The sequence below is a fragment of the Phyllostomus hastatus genome, unplaced genomic scaffold (assembly GCF_019186645.2).
Source record: "Phyllostomus hastatus isolate PE091 unplaced genomic scaffold, TTU_PhHast_1.1 phas_contig_40, whole genome shotgun sequence".
NCBI lineage: Eukaryota > Metazoa > Chordata > Mammalia > Chiroptera > Phyllostomidae > Phyllostomus > Phyllostomus hastatus.
Genome location: NW_025333872.1, coordinates 93,192,615 through 93,208,639, shown reverse-complemented (window position 1 = coordinate 93,208,639; position 16,025 = coordinate 93,192,615). Strand labels below are relative to the sequence as shown.

Sequence of the window (16,025 nt, the reverse complement as noted above, 5' to 3'; positions counted from 1 at the left end):
TTATCCCTACATGCTTACCAAATAAGTAATAAGTGATAGTTTGTGATCCCCCAATATTCAGAATACTTAACATGCTGTCAAGGTTCTGAGACCCATTTTTCCTAAACATCTAAAGCTCTCCTGACTCAAATGCACTCTTAATTATTAAAAGGAATTCTGGGTTCTCCCTCTTATTCAGCTATCTGAGGATTAATGCATTCAAGAGCCCAAGAAACTGCACTGCATGCTGGGAGGTGTCAGATGACCTTACCAGTAAGTAACCACCAATGAGCAGCACGTCCTGGGCACACAATGAATGGGTGAAATGTGCCTGCTGTGAGGTCCTTACAGAGTTCCACGTTCTCTTAACAACTTGGTTTGTGGGAGGACGAAGGAGGAGAAGCATACCGCTCTCTCTTATATAGGCATAATGAATTCATGATGAGAAGTCTATTGTATAAAAGGAATATTTCCATGTTTTCTCAGAGCCCTCAATAACTATGACTACAAGAAAGGGAGGGAACCAGGAGACTTTCTGCCTTTCCAGACTGTTCCATTCCAGTTTCGACCTTACCCATAACTCAAGTGGTCCTTAGAAGAGTCCTTCCCTGAAACTTTAAGTTGGCTCATTCTCTTCATTCCCATTTGCAAAGCAAGTGGTTTGGGTATTGCTATCCCCATGCTGTTTAATTTCCTGAAACGATGGCAAAGCAGGTGTCACGCTGTATTTGTGCAGATTTCGTTTAAAAACATTTGTTTGGAGCCTGCCTTCTCCAAGAGTGGCCCTAATCACCAGGAGGGGCATCTTCTGGGGGCTTCTCCAGGGTAGCTTGTTGGCCCCACCCCAAAGCTACCAAATCAGAATGTGCAAGATCCCAGGCGATGCATGTGCACAGTTGAGTCTGAGGAGCACTGGCTTGGAGTGGGGTGCAGTTCACCTGACAGACTTCACCTGCTGCCTCACTAACACCCCAGGAACAAGGTGAAGGCTTTTCCATGAGCCTCACACGGCATTTGAAACTCTATTAACAATTAGGAATCACGTATGAGAAAACCTAATATTTACGTCTATAAATGAATCAGAAGAATTGTTTCCATGTTGACTTAGCAGGAATGCCATCTTGCTCCCCAACACTCACAAACTGGAAGCAAAGAACGGTTTCCTCTCAGGTTAATGGGTTTCCCCTCGTCAAGCTGTCCTTCGATCACGTAATCTAGACTTGCCTCCACCTGTTTGTTTTTTCTATAACTGTTCTTCTTTTTAATAGGGTTATTCGCCCTTCCGATATTAACAGCAATTAGACTCGCCTCACGGTGCGTCATGCCGGCTCAATCTGCGACCGTCAGAGGAGGATGATCGTGGTCTTGTCTCAGTAACAAACCTTGACAACCCAAACAAAGCAGCAGGCAAAATACAGGAGCAGGATTTGCAACACAGGATCGTAGGCGGCAAGAACCTGGCGAATGTGATGGCTGCCCTGCCTGCTCGGGCCACGTGGAAATGGTGGCGTTCACGCTGCCGGCACCGATGACGCGGTACATGGTCTGAAGTTGTATTTTCCAGCCAAGTTTTTAGAGAAGACTCTTTAAAAGCCTCAGAAACATTAACATTCTCTTTCCAATTCTAATCTATTTAATTTTATTGGAAAACATTTACATAGCTCATCAGCCGACTCTCTAGTATTGAGTAATATTTAGCATGCTGTAATCATGAGAAGAGATTTAGATTAAATGCTGTTTTTTATTACTATTCAATCACCATAAGTTGTTCCACTTTTTATCTTTTTAGTCAACAGATTTAAAGGTGGGAAAATATCTTCATTTACAGATACACCTATATTTATCTCCTATTATATTTTCCATTAGTGTCTGCGTGAGATTTATTCCTGGTGATTCCCAACAAAGTAAATGTGCATCTCCTAACACCAGATGCTAATAATAAAGACAAATGCCCCCTCTCTCTTAGAGATGTTACAAGAATAAATTAGATAATATTTACAGGGGGATTTGACCTCACTGGAGATGGTATATAAATGAAATGTGAAAAACAAACCTTTAAAGAACAAAAAATTCCATTCTGTTGTAGCCAGATTGAGTTGACAGGAATCAAATTATGTTCTGAGCAGAGGAAACAGGCCTGCTAACAGCGGTTCCCCTCGCTGTGGACGCAGGCCAAGCACTGACGATGAACTCCAGGTCTGGCCTGCACCTTCGGGCGTCGGTTTGGACATGGTGCGCAATGAACTCGTCCTCCCTTCCCGTGTCTACGTTTATTACACCTGGAATATGCTGGGGCAAACTATCAAAGTCACTTTAAACCACTTTCTACATTTAATAACCTATAAGGACTGTTAATAAAGCAAGCAGACATTTTGACATAGGTGACACATGGACACATCCAGACAAACTCTTTTCACGTGTATATTATCTAGAACCGAAAAGGAGCTTCCCACAGGACAATGGACAAAGAGAGAATCCTGGTGGTCACACAGGGAAAGTCAAAGTCCTCACTTCGAGGTATGGGGAAACTCATTTTTTTGATGGGATTATTCGTGGGGCACAGGAAAGTCACCCAACCCCACCTGTTTTCCAAAAGTCCAGCTACATTGGCCCCAGATTCTACGATTTAAAATTCTTCTTGAGTTAAGAGAAATAGCTGCATGTTCATGGAAAAAGGTAAAATTAAAAACCACAGGATGAGGAGGACATTCAGCAATGTAATGAACCAACCCTGCAGACCTACTCTGCACCAGGCACTATCCTAAGTGATTTTTACCAGAACTGTCTCATTGAATTTCCAGCTCAGCCCTATGACACAGGCACTATTCTCATTCCAATGTTGACAGATGTGCAAACAGGCACAGAGAGGTTAAGAAGCCTGTCCCAGGTTGCACAGGCTACAAGTGGCATCTCCAGACCTTCACCTTTGCCCTCTGACTGCAGAGTCTGTGCTCAGAACCAACAGGTCTTCCGACACGTGGGGGAGTTAGCCCCATGCAATATATTCCTGCGTGGAAATGAGACAAATGATACTTTACAAACTTGGATACAAAGAACAATGTGGAAAAGCTCTAGGTTGTGTTTGATCGATGGTTGGATTTTTCTAGAACAGCCAAGGTTCCAATGTGAGGCAGCCTCCACCGTCCCATTTCAGAGGACGCGTCGACAGCGACATTCAAGTACAATCTTACCGTGCTGAAACTGCTCGCCAGGAACGGGGCACTGGAACTATGCTGAAAGCACAGTTCTCTTGCGGAGCCAACAGCAAATATTTGGCTGGAGATGAGAAATGGGACGCGGAAATGAATTTGGAGATGGAAATATCAGAGGAGCTTGGATGATATACTGCAAGTCGTGGACATCTATCACGTTATTACCATGGATGACTTCTGTAGTAAGAGGCTACTGTGGCTCTTAGAATGTAGAATAGCTTCTTCATCTATGCAATGTTTGAAATAAGAGCTTTAAAATTGTTCTCTAATGCCAGAAACGTATGCTGTCCGTGTTTTTCATTTCATTTTATCCCATAAAACATGCGGTTTTCAGAAAGAGATGAACTGATATCCCAGCTTCACTGCTTCTAACAGAACACTGTAATAAGGTTAAGTACACACCTTTCCATAGCAACAGACGTTGTATACAGACATGAACCGTATACCTCTCCCTTGAAGAAAGCTTTAAGATGATAACAGACAAATTCAAAATAAAGCCTATGATCCCCACACCCTGAAGCCTGCTTTCCCCGAAGAACTCAAGAAAGGATACATTGACAAACAGCTCACCATGGCTTCCCATAGCTCATTTCTTTGCCTTCTTTTTTTTTTTTTTGCTTTAAATGGCACTTCAACCTTAATAGTTACAGAGGTTTCAAGAGAGAGGACTAGCACCACCTGAAAAAAAAAAAGCCAAAAATCCAATACAATCACGGTTTGAGAAGTTCAGCATTGGGCTCATGGAGCAGCGTTGGAGGCAGTGGTTTCTCTGTTTTGAGAGCTGCCGCATTTATTCCTGCCAACCCTTCACTGTTTTATTTAGTGCCTTTCCACTTTACGGACATTATGTGAATGCGGGCAACCTGGCTAGCTGTATTTCTAAAATAGCAGTTTCACATAGGGGAAAAGGTAGCTTTGGAGACGGTATCACCAAATGTTTTCATAAGCCCATATAAAAAAACACAAAGCACATATTTAAAAACAACAACAACAACAAACCATGATACTGGGCCACTGGAAGTACTGGCTACAGCAGGGCCAGCCCGGGCTCCTACACTGAGCTGGGTATGCAAACTATAATTAGATTCCCCAAACACTTGCCTGTGCAGAGTGGATGCCTCCCTTTGCTCACCCCAATTAGGCAGGAGGCGCTGCCTGGGGCTGGAGAGTGATCTGCGCGCTATTGTTTCCGTGTGCGGAGAAGTGAGCGCTCTGTGCAGCTAACGTTGGGCTTTGTTTTGAACATGCTGAACTAGGCTTGGGCGCTATTGATTATGCTTAGGAGAGGCGTTAACGATACGTTGTGAGTATGCGGAGTATTATTTCACCCCGGCTCAGGTTTTAAACAGCATCTTCCTGCAAACAGTCTACTCCAGAGTTTGCGTGTCGAAAAGTGAAACAGATGGTCCAGTTTTATATTTCTCTTCCTTTAGGATTCCTTATGCAGCTCAGGGACTTTGGTCTTCTGGGATCTCAAATTATATTTCAGCCCATTACACGTACATCAGTGTTGATACTAAGATGGTATGGAAGACTTATTCAAAATCCACATGGCCGCAGCCTCTGCAGGTTCTTAGTATGCCATGTGCTGTTCATTTTAATTGAAAATATTCTAAAAGCAAGATTGATGTGTTTTCTATCCCCTTAAAATAGAAACAGGTTCTGGGCTCATAATTGAGCACTCATAAGCCCACTCTCCTTATTAACATGCCCTCTCTAATTTGTGCCTCTGTTTGCACAATATAAATGGCCTTTAACAGCCCTTCATTCATACAATGGTCTCACTAACCCAAAGAAAATTAGTAGCAGGCAAAAGCCTATTTTTACTGACACAGAGACAAAAATGCTAATTACCTTAAAATATTCTCAAGTGTATATCTTTGGCATTCTTCCAGGCAAGGCTCAAAAGTTTTTTTTCCCTTCCTGTTATTTACTAGTTATAGGAGAAGTTGTTTTTGTTTTACATTCAGGCTTATACATAAGTCTCAATTTATATTTATAATTTGAAATCTGTTGTGTCCAGAGTACTGGTGATGGGTGATGTATGGGTTTGTTTTTTCCTTACTCCTGGGTCCTCTGAGAGCATTACCCATTTGTGATTAATTGTGGTTTTGCTGTTTTTGTTAAGGCACTCAGGGACACTTGCAGAAAAAAGTAATGCCTAAAAATTTAAGTCTTTTAAACAAATTAATTACCATAAAATGTTATTTTTTTCCTTCAAATCCCTTTTCTCTGATAATTACATGTATTTGTCCAAGTTTATGCCCTAAGGCACTCCCTTTTGAAATGGTTTTAAAACTGAAACCTCTGGTATACAAAATAATAAAGAAACAAAATTTTTAGCTTCAATTCAAACTGAACCATAAACTAACTATAACTTCAATTGTAATGTTATAACAAGCAATTACACTAAACAAATTCTAACACGTTTAACAAAACAGAATTTAATGCAACTTACTAAATTATGATATCAGGTATGCTGATAATATTTACATAAAAACAATGAGCTTTTTATCATGTATTCAACAAATAGTTATTAAGGATGCATTACTTTCATAGTACTTTGCTAGGGCTGGTTTATAAAAAAATAAATAAGGTAAAAAGGGCTTGTCTTCTTGAGGGAGTGTAAAAATCAAGTTTTGGCTATTTATTTTAGGATATTAACCCCTTATCAGATGTATTGGCAAAGATGTTCTCCCAATCAGTGAGTAGTGTTTTCATTTTGTTGATGGTTCCCTTTGCTGTGCAAAAACTTTTTTCTTTGATATAGTCCCATTTGTTTATTTTTTTCATTTCCCTTGCTCAAAGAGCTATGTCAGAAAAAATATTGCTACGAAACATGTCTGAAATTTTACTGCCTACCTTTTCTTCTAGGACTTTTATGGTTTTGAATTAGCATTTAAGACTTTAATTCCTTTTGAGTTTATTCTTGTATATGATGTAAAAAGATAGTCTAGTTTCATTTTGTTGCACATATCTGTCCAATTTTCCCAACACCATCTATTGGATAGAGTATCTTTAGCCCTTTGTATGCTTTTGCTTCCTTTGTTGTTGGGGACCACTTTCTGTGGCATCGGAAACTGTAGCCCCATGTGAGCAAGGCCTTGCCTTAAGTCTCGACTGAAACACAGGGAATTCCTGCAGGTTGCAGACACAACCTGATACTACCACGGAGGGTTCCTGTGTAAAATCAGTCCTGAAGAATACATTGTATCCTTTGAAGCTTGCTTTGCTTTGTATAGCCCTGTTGATATAAACCAGATGTTTGGGTTCAAAGCACAAGGGATTGAACTCCTGATCTCAGGAACCCTTCCTTAACAGACCCTGACTTGAGGCAGATCTCTGTGTTTCCTCAATTGGTATCTATAGATAATATCTGTTTTCTATAACTATAGCCTTTGGACATTGATTGATGAGCTTTGCTTGCATACCGCAATAAAAGCCATTTGGGAGAAGGGCTTGGGGCATTCTCCACTACAGGGAATCGCCAGTCCCTTCCCTGTTGGAACAACAAGATTGTGTCTGGGATGACTTATTCTCATTTGCAGTGGCCAGGAGAGCTCTGTGGGAGCATCCCATACTTTGTCAAATATTAATTGACTATAAAGGCATGGCTATATTTGTGGGATCTCTATTATGTCCCACTATAATCTATATGTCTGTTTTTTTTATGCCAGTACCATACTGTTTTGATTACTATGGGCTTGTAATGTAGTTTGATATCAGGTAGGATGATTGTTCTTTTTTGTTTCTTAAGATTGCTGTGGCTATCGGGGTCTTTCGTGGTTCCACATAAATTTTTGGAATATTTGTTCTAGTTCTGTGAAATATACCATTGATATCTTGATAGAAATTGTATTGAATTTATAGGTTGCTTTGAGTAGTATGGACATTTTAATGATATCAATTTTTCTTATCCATGAACATGATATATGTTTCCACTTATTTGCATCATCTTCAATTTCTCTCTTTTTTATTTTTACCCTAGGACATGCTCATTGATTCGAGGGAGAGGGGGAGGGAGGGAGGGAGGGAGAGAAACATCAGTGCAAGAGAGAAACCTCTATCAGCTGCACCTCCTCTCCTGTACACACCCCTACGGGGATTGAACCTGCAAGCCAGGCATGTGTCCAAACTGGGAATCAAACCCATGACCCTTTGGTTTATGAGATGATGGTCCAACCAACTGAGCCACACTGGCCAATGTTTCTTCAATTTCTTTCTACAGTGTCTCATAATTTTTTGAGTACAGGTCTTTTACATCCTTGGTTTAATTTATTCCTAGGTGCTTTATTCCTTTTGAAGCAATTGTGAATGAGATTGTTTTCTTAGTTTCCATTTCTGATAGTTCATTATTGGTGTATAAAAATGCAACTTTTTTTTGGATATTTACTTTGACCCAGTGACTCCACCTCTGGAAATTTTTATGAAGAAACCCAAAACACTAATGTGAAAGAATACACGCACCCCTATGTTCACTGCAGTGTTATTTTCCATAGTCAAGTATTTTCAATACTTGGAAGCAGCCCAAGTATCCATCAGCTGTAAAACAGAAGGAAATTTTACCCTTTGCAACAGCACGGATGGACATGGAGAGCATTATGTTAAGTGAAATAAGCTAGTCAGAAAAAAAAATGAGTACCATATGATTTCACTCATGTGTGGAATCTAATGAACTAAATGAACTAACAGGCAAAATAGAGACAGACTCATAGATAGAGAGCAGACACTTGTCAGGAAGGGAGAGTAGGGAGGTAGAGGGGTTAAGAAAAAAAGAGAAAAAAACTCATGGACCTAACGCTAACCCTAATGCCCCCAAAAATCAAGTTTGGAGAAAGTATCCATCAATGGATAAATGGATAAAGAATATACGCACTCACTGGAATATTATTCAGCTATAAAAAGAAGGAAATCTTGCCATTTGTGACAACATGGATGGCCCTTAAGGGCATGATGCTAAGTGAAATAAGTCAGAGAGATAAAGACAAATGCTGTATGAGTTCACTTTTATGTACTATCTAAAACAAGGAAGAAAAGGGAGCTCATGGATATAGACAACAGAATAGTGGTTGCTGGAGGCAGGGGACAGAGGTGAGAGTAGGTAAAACGAGTAAAGGGAGTGGAAAAATACAAACTTCCAGTAATAAAATGAATAAATCATGAGGCTGTAATGTGCAGTTCATAATACTTTGGTGCATATTTGAAAATTGCTAAGGGAGTGGATCTCGGAAGTTTTCATCACAAGAAAAAAACCTGGCTAGCTGGTGATGGATGTCCACTAGATGTACTGTGGTGACTATTTTGCAACATATACACAAATATGAAATCATTATTTGTACATCAGAAACTCATCAGAAACTAGAACCCTCATACCTGGCTGATAGAAATATAAAATGATATAGTCACACTGGATAACAAATTAGCATTTTCCTAAAAAGTTAAATTTATTTAACGTATCATAAACCCAACAATTCACTCCTAGGAACCTACTCAAGAGAAATGAAAACATATGTCCAGACAAAGAGACACATATGAATGTTCATAGCAGTGTTATTCATAACAGCCCAAAACTCAAAACAACGCCAATGCCTGTCATCTGATGAATGGATGAGAAAAATGTGGTATGCCCATGTGATGGAATACTATACAGCAGTTAAAAGGGTCTAAGTACTGACACATGTTACAACATGGATAAATCACAAAAGCATATGATAAATGAAAGAAACCAGTTGCAAAAGACTACATTCGCATGACTCCATCTATAGGAAATGTCCAAAAAGGCAAACTTACAGAGACAGCAACCACACCCACGACTTCTCAGGGCCAGGACTGACTGGCTGCAAATGGGCATGAGGAACTTTTGGCAGGGCGGGGGTGGGGGGGGGGTGGGGGTATGAAAATCTTCTAAAACTGGATTCTAGTGACGGCCGTACAACTGTATGCATTTACTGAAAGTCACTAAGATGCGTACTTACAATGAGTGGATTTTATGGTATGTAAATTTTACTTCAATAAAGCGGTTAAAAAAGAAAACAGTCTCATATATTTGTATAGGAATGGGTTGAAGTAGTCACCTGAGTTTTTCAATGCTGAAATGTAATTCAAACATGTATCACTATCAACAGATGTGAATAATCCTTTTGTTTGCCATGTCCCTTACAATTTTCAAGTTTATTTGTTCTTCACACCAATCCTGTGAGGTAGGGTGAACAAGTACTGTGTAATACATAATAAGCACTTTTAATAAGCACTTTCATTTTTCCTTTTAGCTTTGTTCTGAGGAAGCCTTAAATACTGTATAGATAATATAATTGAAAAATCAAGGCCACCCTGGATAATGTAATCTGAATAAACTGAATGACAAGCACCGTCATTGCCCCAAATCCCCCTGATATTGTTACAAAGACAAGAACCCTCCATTTGCCCAACTACACTAAACACCAGACGAGTTGTTTAACATAATGAGTCTCCCAGCTGGAGACAGGGACGCTGTCAATAGACTTGACTGACAGACCTCACCTACACACTCAGCCTTTGTCCCCCTGCCCCGCTGAAGCTTGCTGTGGTTGCTCACTCTAACGCTTGCATTTACAAATACTGAAGTGCACGTAATGTGATTATACAGCCAACCAGGCACAGTGACTAACCTTGCAGGAGCTAGTATTCCCGGGCAGAAACAAAGCTGCCAGAAAACCAAAAATGGAAACTAGTGTATTAATTTGATTCACAGCAAATCCGACTCTAGTTCTTTCTCTTGAAAGCTCACAAGGAACTTAAACAAATCCTCTCCTCACTTAGTCTGAAACAGAGAGTGACATGTTTAAAGAAATGTGACTTATCAAGTGTCCAATTATGTCATTTGAAAATGCATGTGGCGTATGCACAGATACACTTAAACCAGTTAAAGATCACAGGAACCTCCCTTATTTTGATAATGCATATCCAAGACAGGCCAAACGGGCAGCCCTTCACATCCAGCCCACGATTTAATGCTCTGGGTCTATGAGAAGACCAGCCTCTGGGGTAACCTCTCCCCACCTTCCGCTCAGAGTTGGGTGTGAAAGGGGTTCTCAGAGGTGGAAGGAAGCCAGGCTCTTCTGCACCAACATTTTGGCCTTCCCGTCTCAGCCCCACCGCCGCGAATTCGGCTCCTCCAGATATGCTTATGTGCCTTCCACTTTCCAGAGAAGGCACGGATGCTTTGTGCGCCTTAGTGTGCTCTGTCCCCTGCACGACCCCCGGAAATCCTTTTGCAGGGGACATGTGTTGCTTAAGGATGTTTCCATGACCTCTGACCTAACACAAGCCACGCTTCTTAACTATGACTGACGTTTGAGCAGGACCAGGTTAGTCTAAAGAAATGCAGAAATACTCAACTGATTGCCATCAAGAGTTAATGTTGATGTTTTCAAGTTGGAAGAATTTCATATGAATTTCTACAATGCAATACATGGAAAGCACGTGACTCAGAGACAAGAGAATTGTGTTCTGGGGTGTACCCCTGTAACCTTGCTGATGTTCCGTGACTTCCAGGGCCCCAGTGTTCTCAGCTGAAAAAAGGAAAGTAGGGGTTTTTGCATAAAGTATTCTCTAAGGCCCTAATCATAATCTGACAATCATTTCTTGAGATATTACTGTTATTCTACAAGATAGAACTATTCATCTAAATAATTCATTCAGGTCACATGTATTTTGGCCTAATGTGCCCTCTGGCCTTTGCTGTACTGTTAGGATTAAAAAACGAAACTTAGAATTTGAAACTCAGAGACACAGAATCTATGTGCACTGTTATAAAACGCCACGAAAGTTCAGCTTTAGAGTAAGAATGATACAGACAGGAAACAGAGAGTAACTGAATGATATTTGACAAACACCTTTCGTACACATAGTAGTGAGGGATGTCATCTCAAATGGGGCCTCTTATTTTCTTTCTAATAAGTCCTACAGTACGACACTCGCTTTCACGCTGCCTACAGCCTCGGTGTCCCTCAATGGTGTTTTGGTGGCTCTTGCAAGGGTTCGGAGAACAAAACCAGTTCCTCCCCGGTCCCCTTGGCACCTCTCTTTTCATATATTCTATTTATTTAATATTTAATATTTTGTTTGCAGAAGAGTCCTTGTATAAATACCGTCTGAAAGGCATTGCACTATACAATGTAAAAGACTTTGCTTCAATAGGGCACTTTAAAGAGGTATTCTGTTATTATACATACCACTTCAAATATGTCATCTGACAAGTTGTTCCAGCAAAAACCAAAGATTAGAAAATAATTTTCCATTCTAGTCTTTTCTAAGGCTACAAATGACACGCTATATTTAATGTTCGAGTCCGTGCACAAATCACCAACTACTTTAATAACTGTACAAATATTCCTATTTGACCCAAGGGGTCTCCTAAGTTACAGGATAATCAGAACTCTGGATGAATCGGTTGCTAAATGGGAAAATCCTGTTTAGACAGTTGTGAGAGAAAGGAGAACGGCTAATGAAACAACTTGGATAGTCTTATTATCACAGAGTTGATTGATGTTTGGTGCGATTTCATCTTTGCCAGGGAGAAGTTTGAGAAAAGGAACAATCAGTAACTTAGACGAATCCCCTGTACTTCCCCTTTCGGCCCAACTCATCGGTCTCATTCTACAAATGGCCCTTGGTCTGCTGCTCAGAACAAATTCTCTTGTGTACCATAAGGTAAGGACGTAGGAGTTGGTTTTTAATTTTACTTTCTAAGGACACACGTCCGTGTTGGTTTGCAAGGGTGGAAGTAAAAGACCACGCTGCTTTGAATATCATTGACTTTCTAAATTCACTCAGAGAGCATAACAAAATAGCAAAACCAAAATATAATCTTCAGGTCATTTCCCTCAGGACTTTGAATCTGTTTACCACCCAGACAGGTTCTATGTTACAGAAAGACTTTGTGAAATAAAGGATGAATTATTTCAGCCAAGGGATTTTCTCATTTCAGTTCCCTAACTGCCTGTATTTTCCCCATAAGGATGGATGTAGATTCTCTAAAATGCTTCGGGGACCACTGAGATACAGTGTTGTAAAAATGACCACTGCACTGGAATAGAGTGTAGAGGGGTCCCTTCCCACACAGAGTGCCCACTAGTAAATAACGAGGAGGCGGAGAAGCAGCTGGCCTCACCGTGAAGATCATTGGAGAATGTCCTGGAGAGGCATATGGGATGGAGTCATTTCTCAGCTTTTTTCAACCCCCACGGAGCCGACAGCATGAGATCCTCCGCAGTTTGGGCTCGTGTATCTCCCGAGTCGGACTTCCAGCAGGTAGGTTTAGATCACCACGCAAAGCAGAGTGAGGACGATGTCCTTTATCTTTGATAAAGTGATGCACTTTCTCTTTTTGTTTTCTTCCTGCAAGAGAGCCTCTTTTTATCAAAGCTCCACTCCGGTGAAAAGGCAGGCATTAATAATAATCAACAAGCTCATTCCTGAGGGGGCTGAGGCTTCCACGGCTCTCACTCCCACTCACTTTTGTTGTCGCAGGGAGCCTGATTGGAGCGGGCAGATCTTCCAGAACAGGGTTTGGATGTGACTGTGGGGCCACCGCAGGGGTGTGACGCAAAGCCACTGCAAGCCACTTTTTGCTGTTGCTCTCAACATAGTAATACATATGTATGTACTAATAGGTCCCAACATGTTAATACATATCCATCCCGGGATCTCTGAGTTCTCCCCAGGAAACAGCCAGCACAACCTGGAAAACGACACCAAATGGCATCTTTGCTGCTGAGTTCAAAAGCATGTTAGTTGCTACAGCAGCAGGAGATTTGCAGGAAGACAGGCTCAGAGAAAAAACAAAACAAAACAGAAACAGGAATTGCTGACTATCCCTGACACCATAATTTTTAAGAGTCTTAGAAAGAAACAACTACTTTGCCGGAAGTGTAAAAGCATCCGAGAGCTAGGACAAAATAGGATCCCACGTAACGATAAGGGAAACAGAAAACAGCAAGAATTAACTGCTTTCTGGGCATCAGCTCAGACTTGTGCAGAAAGTTAATTTTGAATATGTTGTATCGCTTTAATCCTAATGGCCCTATTCAAGTTGGTGGCAGAGCTCTGAAGCATTACTTCTCCTTGAATATGAAGTTAGCTGGGCTTCTAAAGATGAGGAGGTGGAGATAAGGGGGAGGAGGAACTGCAGAGGTATCCTAAGCCTGATGCCTAGGATTCCGGTTGACCCCTTTCCTCCTTCCTGTGCTAGCCAGGAACACTAGTCCAGGCAGGGACGCTTCGTGCTCTGCGACTTGCATAACAAAGGCAGGCGGCCACCACGTAGCTCAATTGGCAAGCTGCAGGATTGCCCCAGAGAGACTCTGGCATAGGCCACAGAGGAGGAGAAAGTTCCACAAACAACCCTGGGATCCCTCCACCCAGGTCTTGTTACACCTGGTTTCTCAAGAGCAGATTGCTTCGCCAACCTTAACAATCCCGGAGGAATGCCAGGGCGGGAGGCCGGATTCCGACTCCCTTTGCCGTAATTTATTGAGGGCTTTAAAAGTAGAAAATAAAACTTTGAACTCAACGCATCTGAAGCTTTATGATTCAGGTGTGCTACTTGCCTTCGGGGGCACCAAAGATCACTGAAGTTAAAGTGACACACGCACACAAAATTCTGTGAGCTGCAGAACCGAAAAGCATGTCCAGACGCGATCCGGCTGGTTCTCCTACCACTTGAACTTGGCAGGAGGTGCAGAAGTCCTGGTCCTGCCTCATACTTTTCTGATGGGCAGGATTTCCCCTACTTACAGCCCTCTAATCCTCACTGCTCCCCAGCTTTCCAGGGTGTAGAAGAAACTGAGTTTGTGGAGAAGGAGGCAGAAAGAAGAGGGAGAAGGATAAGAAAAAGAAATCAAAATGGCTCATGAGGAAAAACACAGCTGACCCTTGGTTCCTTGGGGGACCAGTTTCAGGCCTCCACGGACAGCAAAAGTCGAGGGTGCTCAGGCCCATTGTATCAAATAGATACACATAACCCATGCACGTCCTCCTGTATGCTTTAAATCAGGTCTAGAACTCTTGCAATAATACCTAACACAATGTAAACACCACGTAAATAGTTGTGCTGTACTGCTTAGGGCATAATGACACGAAAAAAGTCTGTGCATCTTCAGTAACGAAGCAACCATCGGAGGCCTAAAGACATGTCTGCAACAATAACATCCCCCACCCCCCACACAAATATTTTCAATCTGAGGTTGGCTGAATCCTCGGATGAGGCACCCTCAGATGGGGAGGTTTGGCGGGCGGACTGTACTGGGTCAAGGGTGAAGTCAATGCTAACTTACAAAGCATTGAAACTTGCAGTTTAAATAGCTAGGCAGGCAGTCTAGTCTGCAGGACTTGGCCCCAACGGCGTGGCCTGCTGAGCCCTTTCCCTCACCTTTCTAGGCAGATGTTAACAGCAACCCTGGCAACCCCCTTCAGCTGGGCCAGGACGCAGTGGGTTCACTTTTGTGGAAGTGCTTAGCACGGTGCCTTGTCAGGGTAGGTGACGAAGTAAATTCTGAAACTAAGAACCCACTGTTATTCAACAGAAATCAATTTAGGGACATTTCACGTTAGATGCAGCTCTTTCAGTGACGGAGAACACCAGGCCCAAAAGGAAAGGAGCAATTTTTGGCCTAGTTCAAGGGGAGGCGGACTTCTCTCTCTCTTGTCCTGGGAAGTGAAAGTTTCCAGGCTTTTCCAGAGGCTCACCTTTCCCCTCACCCTGGGGAGGGCCTGGGGCAGGAGCTGGTTTCTTTGATTCCTTCCAGCTGGTTCCGGCTACTGAGCCCTTTCCTTAGGAAGAAGGGGCAACTCTCAGAGACGCCTACCCACCCCACGTGTCTGTAGGAGAGTGTAACTGCGTGTTAGTGTGACAGCGTGTGTGTGAGTGTGTCTTGTGTGGGTTTGTGAGTGTCTGTGTGTGTATTGGGGTGGGCAGGGGCGGGGCTGGGAAATTACCTACTTCCTTAGAAGTCCTTACTGGCATGCAGACGGTCAGTGCACACTATGGAGGCCCTGGGCTGGGCCGGGCCGGGCCGGGCCGGGCTGGGCCCAAGCGGGAGTTCTCAACAGGCGGGTCCGAGCACCGCCCAGCCCTGCTCTACAAATACCCTGGGCAGGCCCACAGAACTGGTTTTGCCTCCCGGGCCGGGGCGCGGTGACCGAGCGGGAGTGCAGAGGGGCAGGCGCTGGAGCCCCGCCTCCCCTGGCCTCGGCCCCGCCCCCCGAAGGCCCCGCCCCGCCCCCTCGCGGCGGGCTCCAGGCCGGAGGAAGCGTCTGGAACGCAGGCCCTGGTTCCTGAGCCGGCTACCCTAGGGTGCGCGGTGTGTAAACAGCTTTGCTGTCAATCAAGTCGCGTCCGTGAGTTTCAGGAGTCCCACGGTGGATTCTTCGGTAAAGCAGAGTCCTTTGGCCAGGAGCTTACTCACCCCTCATTTCTATCTTGGTTAATTTCTGGGCTCTGTAACCTCTTGCAGCCGAGTTTCTCCCTTTTCACCGCGCCTTTTGGATGATGCTTTCCGCCCGTCACCCTACAGTGCCCGCTCGCTGGGACTGCTGAGACGGATCACGTGGTCAGGAGGTGGACCTCACCAGCTTTTAACACAAGGACTTTTAACCCAACGCTGGTGGAGGCTGCGGAGCAGAAAGGACGCGAGCCTCCGCACACTCTCCGGCCTCCCAGACGGAGGGCGGGTCCCTGCGAGCCGCCATTGATTCTTGCAGAGCTGCGGGTCCTCACCCCAGGTGTCGCCCCGTATTCCTCCTGGAGGAGACAGCTATATTTCACCGGGGATGAAGTGATTTATGGGCACAATT

The 16,025-nt window shown here is 43.2% G+C and overlaps 1 long non-coding RNA gene across 2 annotated transcripts; it reads right to left on the bottom strand.

Moving 5' to 3' along the window:
* Positions 1-1,731: 1,731 nt before the first annotated feature.
* Positions 1,732-15,823, bottom strand: LOC123821759. Of its 2 annotated transcripts, none has more exons than XR_006786161.1 (4): positions 15,638-15,823; positions 12,343-12,569; positions 3,745-3,869; positions 1,732-3,570 (listed from the first exon to the last, which is right to left on the bottom strand). It is a non-coding gene; the product is annotated as an uncharacterized LOC123821759 (long non-coding RNA). The 2 variants fall into 2 exon arrangements; XR_006786162.1 differs by lacking the exon at positions 15,638-15,823 and adding an exon at positions 15,172-15,349.
* Between the last annotated feature and the right edge of the window lie 202 nt (positions 15,824-16,025).